Here is an 18518-nt window from a genome sequence, read left to right on the forward strand (position 1 = left end):
GAATTTTTGTTGCGCTATGACAATATAAGGAATGAACAACAGTTGTGCTTGAAAATGTACATGCCTAGAGTTGTGTAAACTTATGAGAGTACTGCATGATGAGACAAAAGCTTAATGCCCAAAAATACATGGCAATTGTTTTTGATATTTTCAGAGGTTGAAGTTAACATGAGTAGAAATGTGCGTGTGAAATTGGTGACAATTCATAGCATTTTTGTGTCAATAAGTGATGTTCAGCATTTGTACATTAGCAGTTTTGTTCAAAAGTTTACATACCACAAGGGTTTGTAAACTTATCATAGTATTTTGTTTTAAAATGTAATAGGTTGTGCTGAATGGAAAAAAAGAAATGTTTTTATTTACTCAAATATTACAAAAAAAGAACAAAAATAGCAGCATATATGGACCCAAATAAAAATCTGTGATATTGTGAATCAGCAATAAGTGAACTGCGAAGTAGTGAGGGACCACTGTATATATGTATCTGTACTGTATACGCCATCTTTGATTGGACGTTTTATCTGCGATGTTATGATAGCTTTCATCTTCAATTCAGTCAGCAATATTGTGCTAATAAAAACTACTTGCACAACATTTCACACTCCACCACGTTTGAGCCTAAGAAAGAAATCCACACATGAAGACCCCACACAGGAAGGCCGGAGCTCAAACTTAAGCCCCCACAACCTCAGAGTTGCTCCCCAATGTTTTATTATTATCCATTTATTTCACCAATGTGAGATTTTAAAAACGTTCAAATGTCCAAAGACGAGTGGAACAATGTGGTTTGTTTCATTGGTCAAATTGCGTAAGAAATGGAGGCGTTTGATGCAGCTTTCATTTACATATAATTACACTTTAATGGGACTCTAACTGGGCTGGGCTAAGTGGCTTGTCCATGCAGCGAGGAGACCCCCTCGGATATGAGATGGCGGGACGCGGGCCTAGCTCCATCTTCGGCTAATTAAACGAATCAATTAACAGACGATTGTCGGAGCTGCGTGAGCGATGCTGCGCAGCGGCTAAAATGCTCCCGCGAGATGGGGAGGCGGGGCCTTCGACCGACGTTACACCCTCTCCATGTGATCGCAACATCGGCACTTATTTGCGCCTTGCTGTCATGTCATGGGAGGTGGTAACATTATGGAAATTGGAATGGAAGGAGGGGGCTTGCCATCATTCCAAGGAGAAGCAAAACTCGAAAGTCCCCTCAAAGTTGCCTGATGGAGGCAGCGTGTCCAGCTGTGTGCATCCACTCGCTTAAGGTAAGGGTCGCGCAATTAGCATACCCCGCCCCCTCCTGCCAGGCGTTGATGCAGATAAATTATCATATTAGATTCACCCTCCTCGCTCCGACTGATTGGCTCCCAAATTGTTTTAGATGGCCCGCCATTAATTCTTAGCATAGGCTAAGTGCTTTGGCGACACATGCGACGGCGTTCCGGCGCCTTGGGTCAAATTAACGGAATGCTAAGTGTTGGAGCCCTCTGTCTACTCATTTGCAGTATCAGGATGCAATTAAAGGCAGAACGGAAAAAGAGTTGAGGATTGGCCTACCCCAAAGTTTCACGCTGTTCACTTAATTTGATTTTGAGTAGTTCAAACAACTACAATTGCACCACTTTTGTTAAAAAGACTTAAAAAAAAAAAATAGGACTGAAGTTCTTCCTATGTATAATTGTTTAAAGTTTTATATATATATATATATATATATATATATATATATATATATATATATATATATATATATATATATAAAACTTTAAACAATTATACATAGGAAGAACTTCAGTCCTATTTTTTTTTTTTATATATATATATATATATATATATATATATATATATATAAAACTTTAAACAATTATACATAGGAAGAACTTCAGTCCTATTTTTTTTCTTCTGGTAGTTATTGTTAGAATAATATTGCAAGTATAACAGATAAAAGTGCAGGTGAAATTTCACTCACAATTTTTTAGTTTGTGCCATGACCCGGATTCATAGAGGTGTTGCTGAGCCACAAAATTGTTTTTTGCAAGGAGTGACATCTGGTGATATTGTAGTGGACGGGTACCGTATGGGTTTGTGTCTCCTAATTGCATTGCAAAATGTGCTCTATTTTCACAAGTGTCACTAATTAGAATCTACGCTAAGGATGCATTGAATATTATTCGGTGGTCGACTACATTTGCATCTGGTTCTGCCTTCTGATAGCCTCCTGACTACCATCGATTCAATTTTGTCCTCTGTAGTGTACCTTTTTTAAAGCTGAATATCTCCCACCAAGTGCATATGATTGAATTAACTCCTTTTGTGCTCTATAGAGGACATTCAGAGCTTTCCAATGATACCAAATGTGTAGGGGTGGGGCTTTGCTACCTTTGATTGCATCATAAAAGAAAATGGCTTCCCTCAGTGCAAGCACTTTTTAAGGAAGAGGAAAGTTAAGTGTATAACACTTTATTGAACAAATTTAGGCTTTAAATGTTGTTCATGTTTTCTATAAGACTCTTGAGAACACATGAAAGTATTGTTTGAATTATTTTAACTGTATTTGAGCCTAGCAATTAAGTTTAAAAAAAATGTCCTCTGGAGTGGACACATCATAGCTTAAAAATAAAAACTTTTTTTTTTTTTTTTTTTTTTTTTTTAATTTCTTTTGCAGTATACCAGTTACTTCACAAAGATTGGGGAATATCAAAATAAACATGATTGGACAACATTTTTTTTCCTGGTAGTCAGGAGCATAGAGTAGGGACAAAATATATTTGCCTTTGGACCTGAATTTTTGGCGGGAAACCTAAAGGTGTCATTGATGAATATGAGTTAGCGTATCAAATTCCTGCAGGGTGGGAGTCTATTTTCGTTCGGATTGCTCCAAACTAGAACGTCGATCAAATAAATTGCATTCAAGTACGTCTGACAAATTTGACTAGAGATGGCTTTATACATCCCCAGCTTTTCATGGTCTTTGTATGAGCCTTAAGATGAAATGTGTTTATATCTGTGAAAGAGCTACCAAAAAATTGTTAAACTTGTGTTCACTTTAATTTTCTACCACCGCACATTTAAGCTGCAGATTTGGCCACTAAAATTCTACATCGCTGTCAGTTGCTAATCAAATTTATTAAGGTAACTTACTTCTTCGATTCTCAGAACAAAGTAAGAAATTGTATAAGATTATGTGAATGGAAAATGTGCTGTTTTACGTTTTGACTCACACTTTTCCACTGCACCATAGGTGGTACCTTTTGTGTTAGCAAAATTGCCAACAAAAAGATACCAAGAGCACAAATCTGGTCAAGTTTGAAACACAAATTGCACCACTTTTGGATCGGTCAGCTTCTCCAACATAATGTCAGCTCTCATTATCAAACAATAGTAGACGCTTCTACAGTCAAAGGGTTATGTAGACGAATAAGATTTAAAAGTTGTAAAAATGTGAATGTTCCTTCTCAGATGAATGGAATATATAACAACCAAGCTGCTATGAATAGCAGATTTATGAAAAGAAGAATTCCGAGGACTTTCCAGAGAGTCCAGTGTCATTCCTTTTTTGTCTTTGTAAAGCGAGCTTGTTTGTTTAGGGGGCCGACGGGGTCGTTCTGGCGCCTGAGCTGCCCCCAAAGTCAAGTCAGCATCAGGATGGCGGTGTGTCGCTGGAACCTTGTGATGGAGTTCAAAGCCTCAAACACACTCAGACGCACACACACAATACATATTCAATGGCTCCATATGGTTATACTTCAAGTAGGTGCAAGAAAAAAAATATGCAAGTGTACAAAAGTAGTAAAAGACAAGGAGACACTTCAGAGTAGTAATCTGAGCTTTACTGTAGGGTACTTAAGGTGCTGCATTGCCACGGCAACACAAGTGACTGACATCAGACTGCATCAGAAGATGTCATCCAATGTTATCCTTCATCTGATGAGACCAATGTTCCCTCTAAACTGCGCGCGTGCGCAATTGCGCAGTGCTCTCACCACCTCAGCGCACAGCAAATGTCTTGCAGCGCAGTAAAAAAAATAATTAAAAAAAAAAAACATTGGATGAGACCCAGACCTTGTTAGGTGGAACAAGATAACTTATTGGATTCTTGCAACAATTTAGTACATAATCTTGCAAAAATGAAATCTTACAAAATATGTTCAACTAGATGTTTTTTGTTTTGTTTTGTTTTGTTTTGTTTGTAACACAGAGACCTTTTTTTGAGTCTTGGAAATTAACTAGGTAATCTTACAAAATGTAGTTGGAAATTGTTACGAATTTCAACGAAAAATGTTTAAATTCAGACACATAGTTTGGAGCTTCAAAACAATTTAGAATAGATGATAATGTTCCATGGAATGAATGATCTATGATCTATTTTTTTTAATGCCTAAATTCTTGATTCTCACATCACTTTAGTAAATAAATAATAATAATAATAATAAAAATAGGAATTATTACAAAAATGTTCTAAAATAACTTGGACTTGGGTTTATTTATTTTTTTTATTTTTAGTGCATAAAATTACAAAAATGTCAAAACAAAAAAAAAACAAAAAACTTCACACAAAATTCAGCTTATCAACAAGTGTCTACTTTAGCTCTATTCTGCAAGCTAGTAAATTAGCCACCATCAGTTAGCGGTTGGATTGACATTGTTGGAACGTTATAGCCGTTGGATTAATGTTACAGTAAACTAAAATCTTTTTTTTTTTTTTTTTTTTTTTTTTTTTTTAGCCTTTCACCATGGATCCACCTCCTGTCTGCCCCATGTTTTTATGCATGTTGCACTTGCTAGCTGCAGATTTGAAAGGGGGCGTGTTACTACGTATGACATGACAGTGTCACAGTGACAGATTAGTAGAGACAAGATTTTACCAAATCATATAATTTTTGTCTCGTCTTTGTTCATGAACTAAAAATGTCCAAAGAATTAGTCCAGTTTTTTATTAAATTAAGTACATTTTCATCTCATCTTTATTTGTATACGAAAATGCATACTGATTTAGTCACAATTATTGTTAATGAGTGTCTTAGTCTAGTCTAGTTTTATTCCCGTGAAAAATGTGTGTTGATGAAGTTGTTTAGTTTTCATTGACGTAATTAACCCTATTTTTTAATAGTTTTTTTTTTTTCACAATAATTCAGTAGATAATTTTACAAATATTTTGTAAGAAAGTTGGCAAAAATATTCTGCGTTATAATTTAACAGGATTGTTTTTCTTTTTTTAAATCCAGTCACTCATTTTGGATGCGCATTTGTAGAGATGACACTTAAAATGATATTTTCATTTCCTTGTGTCGGCCTACTTTTATTTGGTCATAATAGGCAATATGTAAATATATTTGAACGGAAGGAAAAGAGCTGGGATTTTAAAGTTGTTAGGAAATACAAGAGCAAAGCCACTGTTTGACTCAGGTTATTTATTCCCAGATGTGCTGCTGAGGCCCTAATTAATTGTCCTTCATCTGGCCGTGTGTGTCTGTGTTTAGGTATGTCGACAGCGCTAACCCCATGTTTCTCCCTTTTCGCCCTGCTTATACCTGTCATCTGGCGAGGCTAACCCCTGCTAGCTCCCTGCCAAATGCTCGCGCTCCAACGCAGCCGTACACACACGTTGCACATTGCCGGCAAACGGTGTCAGCGAATCAGCTGAACCGTCTCCGCCCTGAGAATAACCCCTGTGACAGACAGCCCTAGTGGCCTCCCCTTGTCAACGCAGCCTGCCGGCAATGCTGACAGCCAGGGCGCAGGGTGGACAGGTTTCCACAGACGCTGCATGGGCCGTGGCCTGGAGAAGCTACAGTATATACTGTAGGACCCGACTTTATGGTGCTGTTTTATTCCACAGTGTAAACTCTCCACGGTTCACCCTCTGAGATGGTCAAACTGTATCTCTAGGGAGCGATGGGATCTGGTGGTAAGTTACACTTTACTGGAAGAAATGCAGCATAATTACTAGCAACAAAAATGAATGAACTGATCTTTGAGATCGCACATGCATGAGCAACGAAAATACCCGTCCAAAATGGGAAAGAACGTCGACTTGCTAATGCTTTTCTGTTTAAATATTTGCTGTTCACACAAAGCTGAGAGAATGTCTGCTGTGATTATTTTTCTATGCTCTGTTTCTATGTTTTTACATTAGAATTATTGAATTAGAAGTGTTTTGATGGTTCATAATTACCACAACATCTTTAATCATTTCCGTTTGCCTATCTATGGTTATTTGTGTTATTGATTACTTCAATTGTATAAAATTGACAATTATTTATTGGATTTTTTATGATGGTTAGTTTTTATGTCATTTAGTTTAGTTTCATAAACCAGTGATGTTTATTTTTTTTAAATTGAATTAAAACATGTATTTTCAATTTTCATTTTTATTTTATTTTTTAGTTTTTGTATAATCTTTCTAGTTGAACATTTTGCTATACTGGGTAATTATATTTAATTTTAGTTAGTTTCATAAACCTGTGATGTTGTTTTAGTTATTTTTTTAAATTTAATTAAAAAATGTATTTTCAATTTTCGTTTTTATTTGTTTTCATATGACAATGTTTATTTCTCTGTGTTTATGTGTTCGTTTTACAATAAAGTTTAACTAGGAGTGAATATCAGGTTGAAGTAAGCACGCGTTGTCTCTTTGATGGAGAACTGTCTTCTTTCCATGTCCTTGAAATGACATTGAGAGAATGAGAAAGTGTAAAATTAAGTTAATCAGTGCAAAAGCAACAAAAACATTTCATCTTTACTTTGAAAAAAAAAAAATGGCACAACATAGACTTGAAGTAACTTTGCACATACATTATTTTATGTTTTCGGAATGTCAGAAAAGTCAAAAGTTAGTTCCAATGCTAGTTGCAAAAAGAAAAAGGCTAACAAATGGAGATAATCCTTTGATGCTGGCTGAAATGAGGTCTTGCAACATTTCTACGGGCGGTTCAATATTAGAGGTTCCAGGTAAAAGTGTACAGTCGTTGTAGTTCCCACTTTTTGCTCATTGTTGCTTGGTTTGACCTCAATTCAACTCTTCCCCAGTTTACCTTCACCTTCAACACAGCGTGCCTGAACTTATTCAACAAAGGTTTCCATCTCCCGTTAAGCTCATTAACTCTGTTTTGCAGAAGCCCAACACAATTATGCATTTTGAGGTACATTTGCCTATGTTTTTTTCTTTTGATGGTTTCATTAAACTTTCCGTTCAAATTTGCATTGAAGAATGGCAACAAGCCTACCCAGTCTGACTCTGTTATTAATACAGCAGGAGACAAGGCTACAAAAATAAAAGGATTATAATTAAGGTTGGCTGCTGTCAAGGTTATGGCAGGTTTGGTGTACGCTGCTTGGCTGGTACAGTGCAGTGGTCAGTCCCTGCGGGGCGAATATTCAAAGGTTTATATTTGGCCATTTGCATGGTGACTTTTTTTGTTGTTCTTCTATCATTCTAAACAAGTCAAAAAAGCGTGCAGGTTCACTTGTGCGTCTGTATAAACTAAGATGGTGCCTAATCAGAGCACATGCATCTCTTGTTACTTTGTCGCAGCAAAACTTAATTATAGTTTCATGATTAAATCTTAACAGTGTCAAATTTAATATCATGGCCGAGAATGAGAAATCTGCATATTTTGTTTTGTGCAACATTATATTTTTTTAACCACTGTTGAAATTAAAGATTACAAACGAAGCATGTGTTCTTAACTTTAAAAACAAAGCTCTAATACATAGGTAAGTCATATTAATTGCAATGCAATTTATCTGCACATATCTGAGGTGTTTCCTGCGGAATGTCGGTGTCTTATCAGACGTGTCATTTAAAATCAGTGTTGCCACATTTACCTTGAAAAAGTAACTTAGTTAATTCAATGATTACTTGCGCTGAAAATTAACTAGGTTAGATTACTAGTTTCTTTACTAACAGTCCCGCTAACATGAAATTGACACCTGGTTTTGCCACTTGGGAGTGGATTTTTAACAATGACATGTAACAACTGAGTTTGCTAAAGGCAACCTTTTTGACTAATTGTAGTCTTATCTAAATTGGCTACTTGTTTTTAATAAAAATGTTGGAAAAAACAGTCTTTCTAGATTCCACTTATTTATTAAATTTTTTTTTTTTTTTTTTACTAATTTCGAAAATAGTCTTTTTTTTTTGTTTGACATAGGCCTAACTACTGATGTTGTAATGTCAAAAGTCAGCATTTATAATATACATTGTTTATAACAGAATTGGGGGACCTCCTGCAGTAACACAATCTGGTGTGGCTGAATGCATATACTGTCCTGCGATTCATTTTTTTCTTGTTGGCATTCTGTTACTGAGGCTATGTAGATAACGACAACAAACTTTAATATTTTTGTTTTAGCTGACGTAAACTGTATAAATAGTGACAGTACTTCCTCTTGCTGTCTATAGACGCGCAATCCTCAATGTGGTTAAAATGATGATGTCACGCCCTCAGACGTGATTTTTAATTTGAATACTACAATCAGTTCCCTTTCTTATGTGTTCTATAATGGATAGATATTTGGTTTGTGATATTGGTGAGAACTACTGTTTCGTGTTAGGAATCAGGTGTCCTCCCTCCTGTATTTTATGTTCATTAATTACTAGTATCATTGTGGCTGTGAAGTTTGTGTTGTATATTTAAGTCTTGTGGTGGTGAAAGGTGCCACTCTCTCTCAAATGCTGATGTTACTTGCATGTGGAAGCAAATATAATCAACAAGTGTAGTGGTGTTTAACTATAGTCTGATTACCCCTGTGAAAATAGTATGATTAGTCTTTACTCAAAAATGTGCATATTTTAGAAAAATGCTCTACTTAGTAATGTGTGACATCTTTTTATGAATATTCTGTAGAAAGTTGCATCCTTAAGTTATGAAGGACTGACATGTGAGAGGAGCATAAGGTATGTCCAAGTAAGGCAGAGCAGAGAGCACTGGGACTATACTGCATAGGCCAAATCCATATTTATGAGTCACGTACACACACACAAGGCTGACTTTTCAAACCTCGCCAAGCTCAGGAAGACATGCGGGCGCACAAGCTGGGCAGGGAAAGGGCAGGGTGAACGGGCCAGAATCGGCAGGGGTTTGGGAGTCCACGCCACTTGGTTTAGTCTCAAATAGTGTAATCGTAGTCCGACCAGAGACGTTTTGATGTTGGAGTCCTGACTAAATGGTTATCAAAAGGCTCCGTCACATCTTTTTCTGCTTTATATCCCGCTTTCCTCTCATGACCAAATTTGCCTCTTCAAGGTTATCCCGTGTGATCTGGCAACGAAATGGAGCTCAGGTCGCGACCGAGTCAGGTCGGCTATCGACTGGCCCGTCCAGCGATTCCTACAAGCGCCACAGTTTGGTCTCCTTCACCCACTTCTTCAAGGCTGCCTTTAATCTCTCCCTGTGCACCCCCCTGATCGCCCCTTTTGATGTGCTGATGCCCTTCTTTGGCTTACTCAATATTTGATCCATCTCACTTCATACGAGCTAAATCCAGTCGAGGTGGATTCACATGGACGAGACTCTCCCTTTCTTATTCTGCTCCCTTTTTCTCGCACTGTTCAGCAAAATGATCACCTAACCGACATTGGGAAGTCCCCTTTTCCTTATTGTGTCACGCTCCATTCACACTGGCCCATACATGCTTTAACAAATGACTGGTAGGGCCGTTCAATTTTCCAAATCAAAATAGTACAGAGGGAAACATTGAATTCATGCTGCATTGAAGAGATCCAACAGATGGAGAGTCCCTGAGAAGCAATTACAATGGAGGAGATCAAGACTGTGCTGTATTTTCTTCCCCACATAGAGAGAGAAATGTTATTCCAGAGGAGATTGTGGGTAGCAAGAAAATTTCGTTTCTGCAGCAAAACGGAGAATGTGGGCGCTCCATTGCCTAATCATAAGGCATGACTCCTTTGGGCAACATTTTTGTTATCAATTGATGAATATTAAAAGTATACTGCCCATAAATACTTTTAATTAATTGTGGTCAACCTCCAATTACTTCCATATGAAATAATGGAAATAGAAAAAAACAACATATTCCAAGTTCACACTTAACCACTTAACCGACATCTTAAAATCATTTTCAAAGTAACTTAAAGTTATATAAGTGTTAATTAAGTTAACTATTGTTAGTATATGACAAAATAACAATGAAATAGCAAACTCATTTTTCATGCTCAGTGCAAGTTTGGCACCAGACGTGGTCTAAATCTGCACTGGGGCGGGCTAGACTAAGTGTTGGCATTTTCACAGAACCATGGAAAAAAATAGCATTTGGCAGCAATGTGAAGACAGCCAACTTCATTGACCGCCAATCGAAGCAGCTTCCATCATTCCCTTTAAATGTGGCGCACAAGTGGTGTGCTGACAGTCCTTGAGATGGCTGAAGAATTAGCTGGTTTGCTTGTGTTCTGCAGCAGGTCGAGTACGTTCATACGGAACTGCAAGCAGACCTCCACGGGAGGATGATAAAGTTGGCCAAGAAGATCACAGATCTGTGAAGTGAGCATTTGGGGACAGCCTGTGTGGCATCTTACCTGACCTGACTTGAAATAGGACCTGGCAGTCCCCGCTTTTGTCAATGAAAATACATGATTTGTCAATATGTTAAGACCAGTAGGCACCATTGAGTATTACAAACCTAACCGTTTTTATACAGAGATACCAAAAAAATTTGCCACCATGCCTTGATAGAAAAATGGGTTGGGTGTGTCAGCAAAGGAATCCAACATAAAAAAAAAAAAAGCAAAACAAACCATGCGAGTGACCCTTTGTGGTGCCCCCCTTCATGACACTTTACACTTTTGTCCCAACTTTTCCACAGGTAATTTTGATACTACCACCTGACCAAAGCGCTTCTCTGTCTGTACTGTTTATAACATGAAAATAAAGTTCCATCTTTAACAGGCTTTGTTATGCTATAGTCCTATTCAGAGGGCGACCTGATTCCCAACTCTTCTCATTTTCCGGAAGACATCTACCATATGGCTTTGCCTTCTGCATGTGCATAATTACAAGCTTGATGTCGTATGCGGGGCGACAGATCAACTGTAACCAAGAAAAAGAATTCAACAAAGGAAATGGTGGAAAATACCCTCTATTTATTTTATATGCTGTACTCTAATGACTGTAGAAATACCGATTTGTCCTTGCTTGTTAAAGGCATTCAAAGATGGCTTATTAGTGAGCAGACGGTTTGTGTAACACTGAACTCAAACCCTCCACTCTTCTGTGCCACATTAGTTCCACTTAGTTGGCTTCCAATGACCTATTCAATGTAAATGTACTGAGTAATCATGAGTGGCGGACTGCAGAGGCGGCACTTAAATGGCTGCCGAGTACTATAACTAGGAGTGGAGAGTGTGGGGGGGTGCAAGGTCATAATGGTAAACTAAATGACTGGGCCAACAGATAAACACAGTGTCAAAGGGGCATTTGGGGAATGCCTGGGTGGAACAAAAGGACTAAAAAGGAAGAAAATGTATTGAAAAGGGCCTCGAACTAAAAGATTCACACTTCAGAGGTTCTACAGTAGTTGGCAAAAACATGAATGAATGTAATAAATTATATGCAGTATTTTTTCATCTTGGCCAAAAAAGGTATTGATGAGAATGTTATTGTTCACATAAGCTACATGCTTACTTTCTTTTTTTTAAATCAAATCAAATGGATACATTATGTAGTAAGCATGAGTATCATTGTGCAAAGTGAAGGTCATAAATGTACTGAACGAGCGATACCTCTTAATCCTCTGCAGATATGCCTTTCACTGAATGCATCTGCATATATTTACCGCAATGACATGAACAGCAACTTTTTGCATTACAGTATTATGAAGTGATAAGCCTTGTTCTGGAGTCTGATCACAACATTAGGTACACCTGCACAATGAGAAATTCGAGAGCTATATTAAGACTTGCACCTCTATATTGATAAGGTTCAGTTTTTGTACTTTAAAATGTATTACTTGGTTGTAGTTAGTGTACTGGGAGGTTTTTCTACATTGTCTAAAGCGAAGGGCCAACATATTAGAAACGGTTCTGATTAATAACAATGTGCACCATTGCAGTCTACATCCACAATTTACATCCATTTAATACTTTTCTGACAGTGTCAATTCAAACTGAATATTGCATCCTTGTTCATGTGTGTTTTTTTTTTTTTTTTTTTTTTTTTTTTTCCTTGCTGCTCATTTATTTGAGAGCTCATTTATTCGGGATTACAAAATCTTGTGAGCAATTTTGGTGAAGAACCAGATACCTTTGTTAATTTTTCATTCCCAATAAATAGTGCATGAATACAAATGACAAGATTTTGGCATTCTATAATGCTAATTCTATAATGCTATATACCAGGGGGCATCAAATATTATGAAGCGAAGCGCTATTCCTTAGGTACTGATTAATGTGAAAGCCTACCAGTTTAATACACACATCTGACAGAACAAATTTGCTCAATGGAATTATTAGTGCCTGACTGATTTAATTAGCTATTTTAAAATAGGCAAATGTTAGAAAAAAAATCAGCCTTTTTTTTTTTTTTTTTCCACACAACACATTACAACATGAGACAAAGATGATGATGTTCAAAAATCCCCCGCCAAAGAATTAGGCAAACAAATTTTTGCCATTTTCCCGATCTGTTGCAGTTAGACAAATACTAAAGGAGAACTCATTGTAAAAAGAATCAATTATTCTGCCTATAATTCATATCTTTATTGTTGCAAGTGTTAAGGGAGCAAAATAATTAATCAGTTATCGGAATTTTATTCTTCCAAATATCGGAAACAGCAGTAGCTACAAAAAAAAAAAGAAGAAAAAAATCCGTACAGGATGGGCCCCAGCTATTAGCAATCAATGATATTCGCTTCAATGAAGACAGTGACCATGTTAATCAATTCTCATGATAATTGGGAAGCAGATAAACATTCCTAACAACATCTGCCAGTGTTCACACTTTCAAATCATCACTACTATAACATTCCTGGGAAATCACAATTGTCCATCACTAGTGAGCTCTTTGTAAAACAGGCCCACAGGCTACTCATGTGGTACTTGGGGCTACCTAGTGCATGTGGGTACCATGTTGGTGACCCCTTCTTTATTCTGTATGAAGGTGTGGAATTTGGTTTTGAAACGGGTATAAAATAAAATCAACCACAATTGTAATGTGTAGAAAGTTAAAAAAAAAGAGAGAACACACATATAAAACACTCCGACCTGTTGAGAACATGTGACAAGCATGTGGCAGCTGGCTGGCAAGCGTGAGCTAGGCTAACGTTGCTATCTAGGTCCTCAGTTAGTGCTCCTTGTTGTATACAGCACAGACATGAGAAACTAAAATGAAAAGTTGCTCAAAGGGTCAAGCAAGAAAGAATAGAAGCATAAACAGGATGCAGATACCTACTAAAATAAATCTTCTCGAACTAGCATTCCGCTGAAACACTCATTGGACAAAATTACTGGGACACCATCACTCTTCATATTGCAAAAAGATAAAGGTAAAAGCAAAATAATGAATTATCCAATGCTACCAGGAATGAGGCCTAGTGAGGGGTTTGATGTCAGAACATAACATTTGGATATTCTGTTTTTATCTGTAAGCTTTAAGGCAGTGATGTGCAAACTACGGCCCAGTGGCCATTAGGGATGTCGCGATAAGGGCAATATCATGATATCGTGATTAAAACTGGCACAATATCATCGTCGTCATGTTCATAATATTTAAAAGGAACACATCTGTTAAAAAAATTCAGGTTGATTTCCATTTGTGCAGTTCTAGCACTCTCTAGTGGCTAGTTTATTAGTGCAATTTAATTTTCATTAGGGATGTTTTGGCCTTCTATGTTTAAAATCTATGCTAATTGTCAGATGAAGGGGAACCTCATTTGCTTGTGAAGCGATAAATTGTGCTTGCATTAGCAAATAAGTGCCTCAATATTGTTATTAGAGATTGTAGGTGGTTTATATGCATTGCTGTTATGTACAAGCACAATATTTGTTTGTTTGTTTTTAGTATGCGCTCTCTTTTTTACAATATTGTGATCTTTTTTAAATATCGCCAACGCCCCCACAATATCGTGATAATTATCGTATCGTGACCTTCATGTCGTGATAATATTGTATCGTGATGTTTGGATATCGTTACATACCTAGTGGCCATTTTCTCTCCCGCTGTCCGTTTTTTTAGTGGCCGGCGATGGCATATATTTCAAACCCAAACTAGAGTTCTCCCTTTCAGTGTAACCACGGTGGAGATTATTCCTCATCGTACTGTATGTCAGCGTACGCGACTGTTGTTGTGGTGACGATTGTGCACCCGCAGGTCCTCCGGGGTGCTGTTTGACGCCAGGCAGCACGCGCGGGTGCCAAGTTCATCACGTCGCAACCGCTCGTTCTTTTCCTCGTCTCTTTAGGCTGTCATGTCGGCGCCGTTACCTCGGAGACAGACACCCAGCACATCCCAGGTTGAGCTCCCTGTTACCATGTGGCAGCCATTGGAAACAGATGGTCTCCAAACAGCCTGTCATGTTTACCGCTGCCGCCATAAAAGACAAGAGTCCAACGATACGTTCCCTCAGGAGCCGCTACGGGATCACACTAAGCAGCTGCCGAAAGGCGGGAGTGGGGGACGCACTACCACACACACCTTGAACTGACTCCTACCTTAACTCGTACCCCGATAATTCTCACGTTCCACCACGCTATGAAGAAGGAAAAAAAAGGACAGGCTCGAGGCCCAAATGTCCTCCGCCGAGCTGTCCGGACATGCTACATTTAATGCAATTAAAACAAGCAACGGCATTTGAATATCTGATGACACCTCACAACCTGCTCGCTGGGCTCTGAAGATAATGGCGTCCCAGCGGAGACCCACGGAGAAATTGTCCATGTCACAATTAATGAAGGGGATTTGCATTGGTGTCTCAATTAAGGGCAGCGGAATAATCAAGAGCACTTCGGAATTAGTTAATGGAGGGAAAACTTCGCTAGGCTACTGTATTGAACCACTTAATGAGGTCAAATATAAATGTATCCGATAGAAGAGCTCCATGACAAATTCTGTATTCACAAATGTTATTGATTGGCATGTTTAGTGAGGTATACATTATGGGCTTTATTTTTGTAGACAGAACACGTGCGCTCGAGTGTGCATGAAAATTGGCACATCTTGATTTTCATACCAGTGCAAGCCGCGTTAAGCATGATTGGGAATATGGCAGACCGTGCTGTGCCAGGCGGAGCATTTTCTTTTACACGCCGCTAATGCACCCGACAATTTGGTGGCTGAAAGTAGACAAAATTTTACACCAGCTGGAAGCAGGTCTAAGTTGTGGTGCAGGTCATGTAACATTTTTTTTTTTTTAATTGATTGTGGTTCAGGCATCAGGCTCTGCTGATATGTGTGGTGGGTGTCATCGTATATATAATTTCGTAAACCTGGAATCACTGTGCATCAAAGCCTCTTAATAATTGTAGAAATCAATTAATTGGATGCTTTGTTTTTATTATACATATATATATATATATATATATATATATATATATATATATATATATATATATATATATATATATATATATATATATATATATGGAACAGAATTTCTTGAACAGAAAAATCATTTTAGCGATTAAATGTTAGGCTTGATTAGTTTGTAACTCACCTGAGAAGCCGAAATTTAGCAGATGAATCCACCCATTTTTTAAATAAAAATCTCAGGGGTCTGATATTTTGACATTCTAGCGCCCTCTACTGTTGACTGATATTGAGCTCAAATTCCCTTCGGGCTCGCATTGTGAAAATCATGACTCAGCTGTTTTCTAGGTATGGTTATATGATGTTCACAATGCGGGCCCGAAGGCACTTTGAGGTCAATTTCAGACAACAGCAGAGAGCGTTACAGGACAAAATGGCATGAGTGATGACAAATATTTTATTCGGTTCCAGAACCTTGAAAAGATTTTTTTTTTCCTCGTTTAATTCCACTTTCAGTCCACGAGAGAATGTGTGCAGCATGAGCATAGGGGGCTAAATTTGATAGGCAACACCCTCATTTAACTGTGGTTGGTACCCAAAAGATTGCACAGTAGATCAGTTACGCTGGTCATCTTAATAGAAAGATTCCAGTCAAAATGTGCTACAGTGGAGTGTTAAAATGATACTTAAAATATTGCATTTGACCAAACAAATGATTTCTAGTTTCATAACTTCCGATGGTAAAATAAGTTTTGAATCTGAACTAATGAATTGGTGTCGATTTTAGAAATTCCACTATACAGTGTGTCTTTACTACATATGAGTATCATCAGTTTGAAGACACTCAGCCCTGATACAAAAGGATAATGTCCAGTTTGGGCTCCCCATTGATCTGCTGTGACAGTTTGAAGTGGCTGCTTTGCTTAATTCTGACGGGAGAGTGAATGTGTAGAATTGAGTGATGCAACTTAAGCTAAATGCTCACCCACACACACAGCACTTCTGCTGAAGGGGCCTCCAATGGCCAATTCATTATTTACAATGACTCACACTCACCCAAACACACACTCCATCTGCCCTCTTAAGAAAGGTATTTGTGCCAAGTGTAGTGCTGTGTGAACACATCCTAGTCTGTAAACACATATGAGAAAGTTTTGTACAGAGGTCTACAGCACAATTAATGCTTAATGACGTAATGCTGTTGGAGCTTGCTTTTTCATTATTACAATGTTATACAGCCAAATACACTACTAAATTATACGGGTTAAGTCAAGCCACCGTCTTAACTAAGATATAGTCTTAACTTAAATCTTAAGTCTTAACTTAAATATATAACTAATTCTGCCATGTGGCTGTTACCTTCACAGATTCCATGCAGCCTCTTGTTTAGTCACCTAAACATTCTGTCATATGCTCATTTATTTTTTGTTTTGTTTTGGTTTCTTAGAAACAAGAGGTGGCTCAACTTACCTGTTGTCTCAGTTTACCCCAGTCCCCCCAATGCCATAACGTAACATAGATCATTTCCTGTTTCGGCCCTGTTTAGCACTTATTAAGTTTCCTGCTATTTTGCTCTTTAAAGTTCTATACGCTTTCCAACCAGTCTTCTGTGTAAAGTATACTCAATCACCTAAACACTTAATTTTGGTGTTAAAAGATTACATGTCAATCTTGGGTTAGCTAAGAAGTTAGTCAGTTATCCATCTTAATTATGTCTCATCTGCCCTACGTGAGAACGGAACTTGTAAGAAGACTCCGTAACATGTTTAGCTGCGCTAGCTAGCTGATGTGGCATTGTCAGATGCGAGGTGTTGAGGACCCAAATGAAGAAAGCAGTCCAGGAAGACAAGTGTGCTCACAAAATGTTTAATGAACGAAACAGGAGACAAATAGGCAGGATTACCAGGACGAGGAGCAAAAGCAAACAAAATGAAGAACTGAACATAAACCAGGAACTAATGCTGCATTCGAGGATGGTGGGAAGTCAGGTGTGTTGGTTTTTCCCAGTTCCAACCTGAAAGAGTTCAAGGCGATAGTAAACAACCAAAATGGCGGATAGTGTTAAATTGTTTTTTATTTTGGTTCTTAAAACTCATTTTTGACCTCCAGCAAACTTACCTTCTTGTGATTTTTCTTCATTTATTGTTTTTATCTTATTTCATAAGCATTCCATACAGTTCAGTAGTTCACCGTATAATTTCATGCCGGGAGATAGCGGCATAATGTCACGTACGTTGCCTTACGTAAAGTTATGTTGAATATTTATGAATGAAGAAAGCTATCTAGTTTTATATTCAAGTGAAGTTTGTTTTACCATTCACGTTCTGTGTTTCCAAAGGGGAAACCATTGTAGAATGACAATACTTGTTGTCCGTTGGTGAAGTTGGGGTCCTTTTTTTTTTTCCGACTTCGCAAGTGGAATTTCCAAGTTCAAGGGGGCCCAACGTGTGGGCCGCGTTCCAACACTCGCATCCCCCATCCATGCGCCCCCCAACCGCGTGCTCTCTGAAGCGCTTCGGACAACTGATAGACACGCACCCATCGACGGGAACGCGCAAACGAGGGGCATACAGTTGAAAGCACAAGTACGGCCCACACGTCACAAACCGGAACCGGATTCAAAGCTGATGTGCAAAAACAGTCCCGCCTCTTCCATGGCATATACTGCTACTCCATTAGAAACACCTGGACATAACACAAGTGGCTGAGGAAGCTGATTGGTGGACACAAAACCATAACGAGAAAGTCATGAACCACAAGAAAACAAGACATAACATGATGCAAAACTAAATACGACACTAAACAAATACGGATGATGACGGGCATAAGTAACACTGAGCTTGCCTTGACCTGCTACTTCCTATAAGTACCACAATACATGTGCATGTTCATCTTTACATTTATCTTACTGGAAGGAGAAAAAGACGCAGACGGAAGAGCTGAATAGGGGAATAAATCAAGTGGGGGCGAGAAGGGCAAAGGAGAAACTCCGGGGTTCAACGAGGGTTAAGTCCAAAAGGGAAAATAACATCCACAAAGCGA

General features: G+C 38.1%; 1 protein-coding gene across 1 annotated transcript in view; it reads left to right on the top strand.

The window, feature by feature from the left end:
• The window catches only part of tmtc4 (transmembrane O-mannosyltransferase targeting cadherins 4), a 70587-nt gene extending 64488 nt beyond the window's left edge, over positions 1-6099 (top strand). Inside the window, exon 23 of the transcript XR_013287259.1 lies at positions 5478-6099. The gene's annotated coding sequence lies outside the window, so the exon portion shown is untranslated. The remainder of the gene's footprint in view (positions 1-5477) is intronic.
• Positions 6100-18518: the final 12419 nt, after the last annotated feature.

The sequence above is a fragment of the Festucalex cinctus genome, chromosome 11 (assembly GCF_051991245.1).
Source record: "Festucalex cinctus isolate MCC-2025b chromosome 11, RoL_Fcin_1.0, whole genome shotgun sequence".
In the NCBI taxonomy this organism is placed as follows: domain Eukaryota; kingdom Metazoa; phylum Chordata; class Actinopteri; order Syngnathiformes; family Syngnathidae; genus Festucalex; species Festucalex cinctus.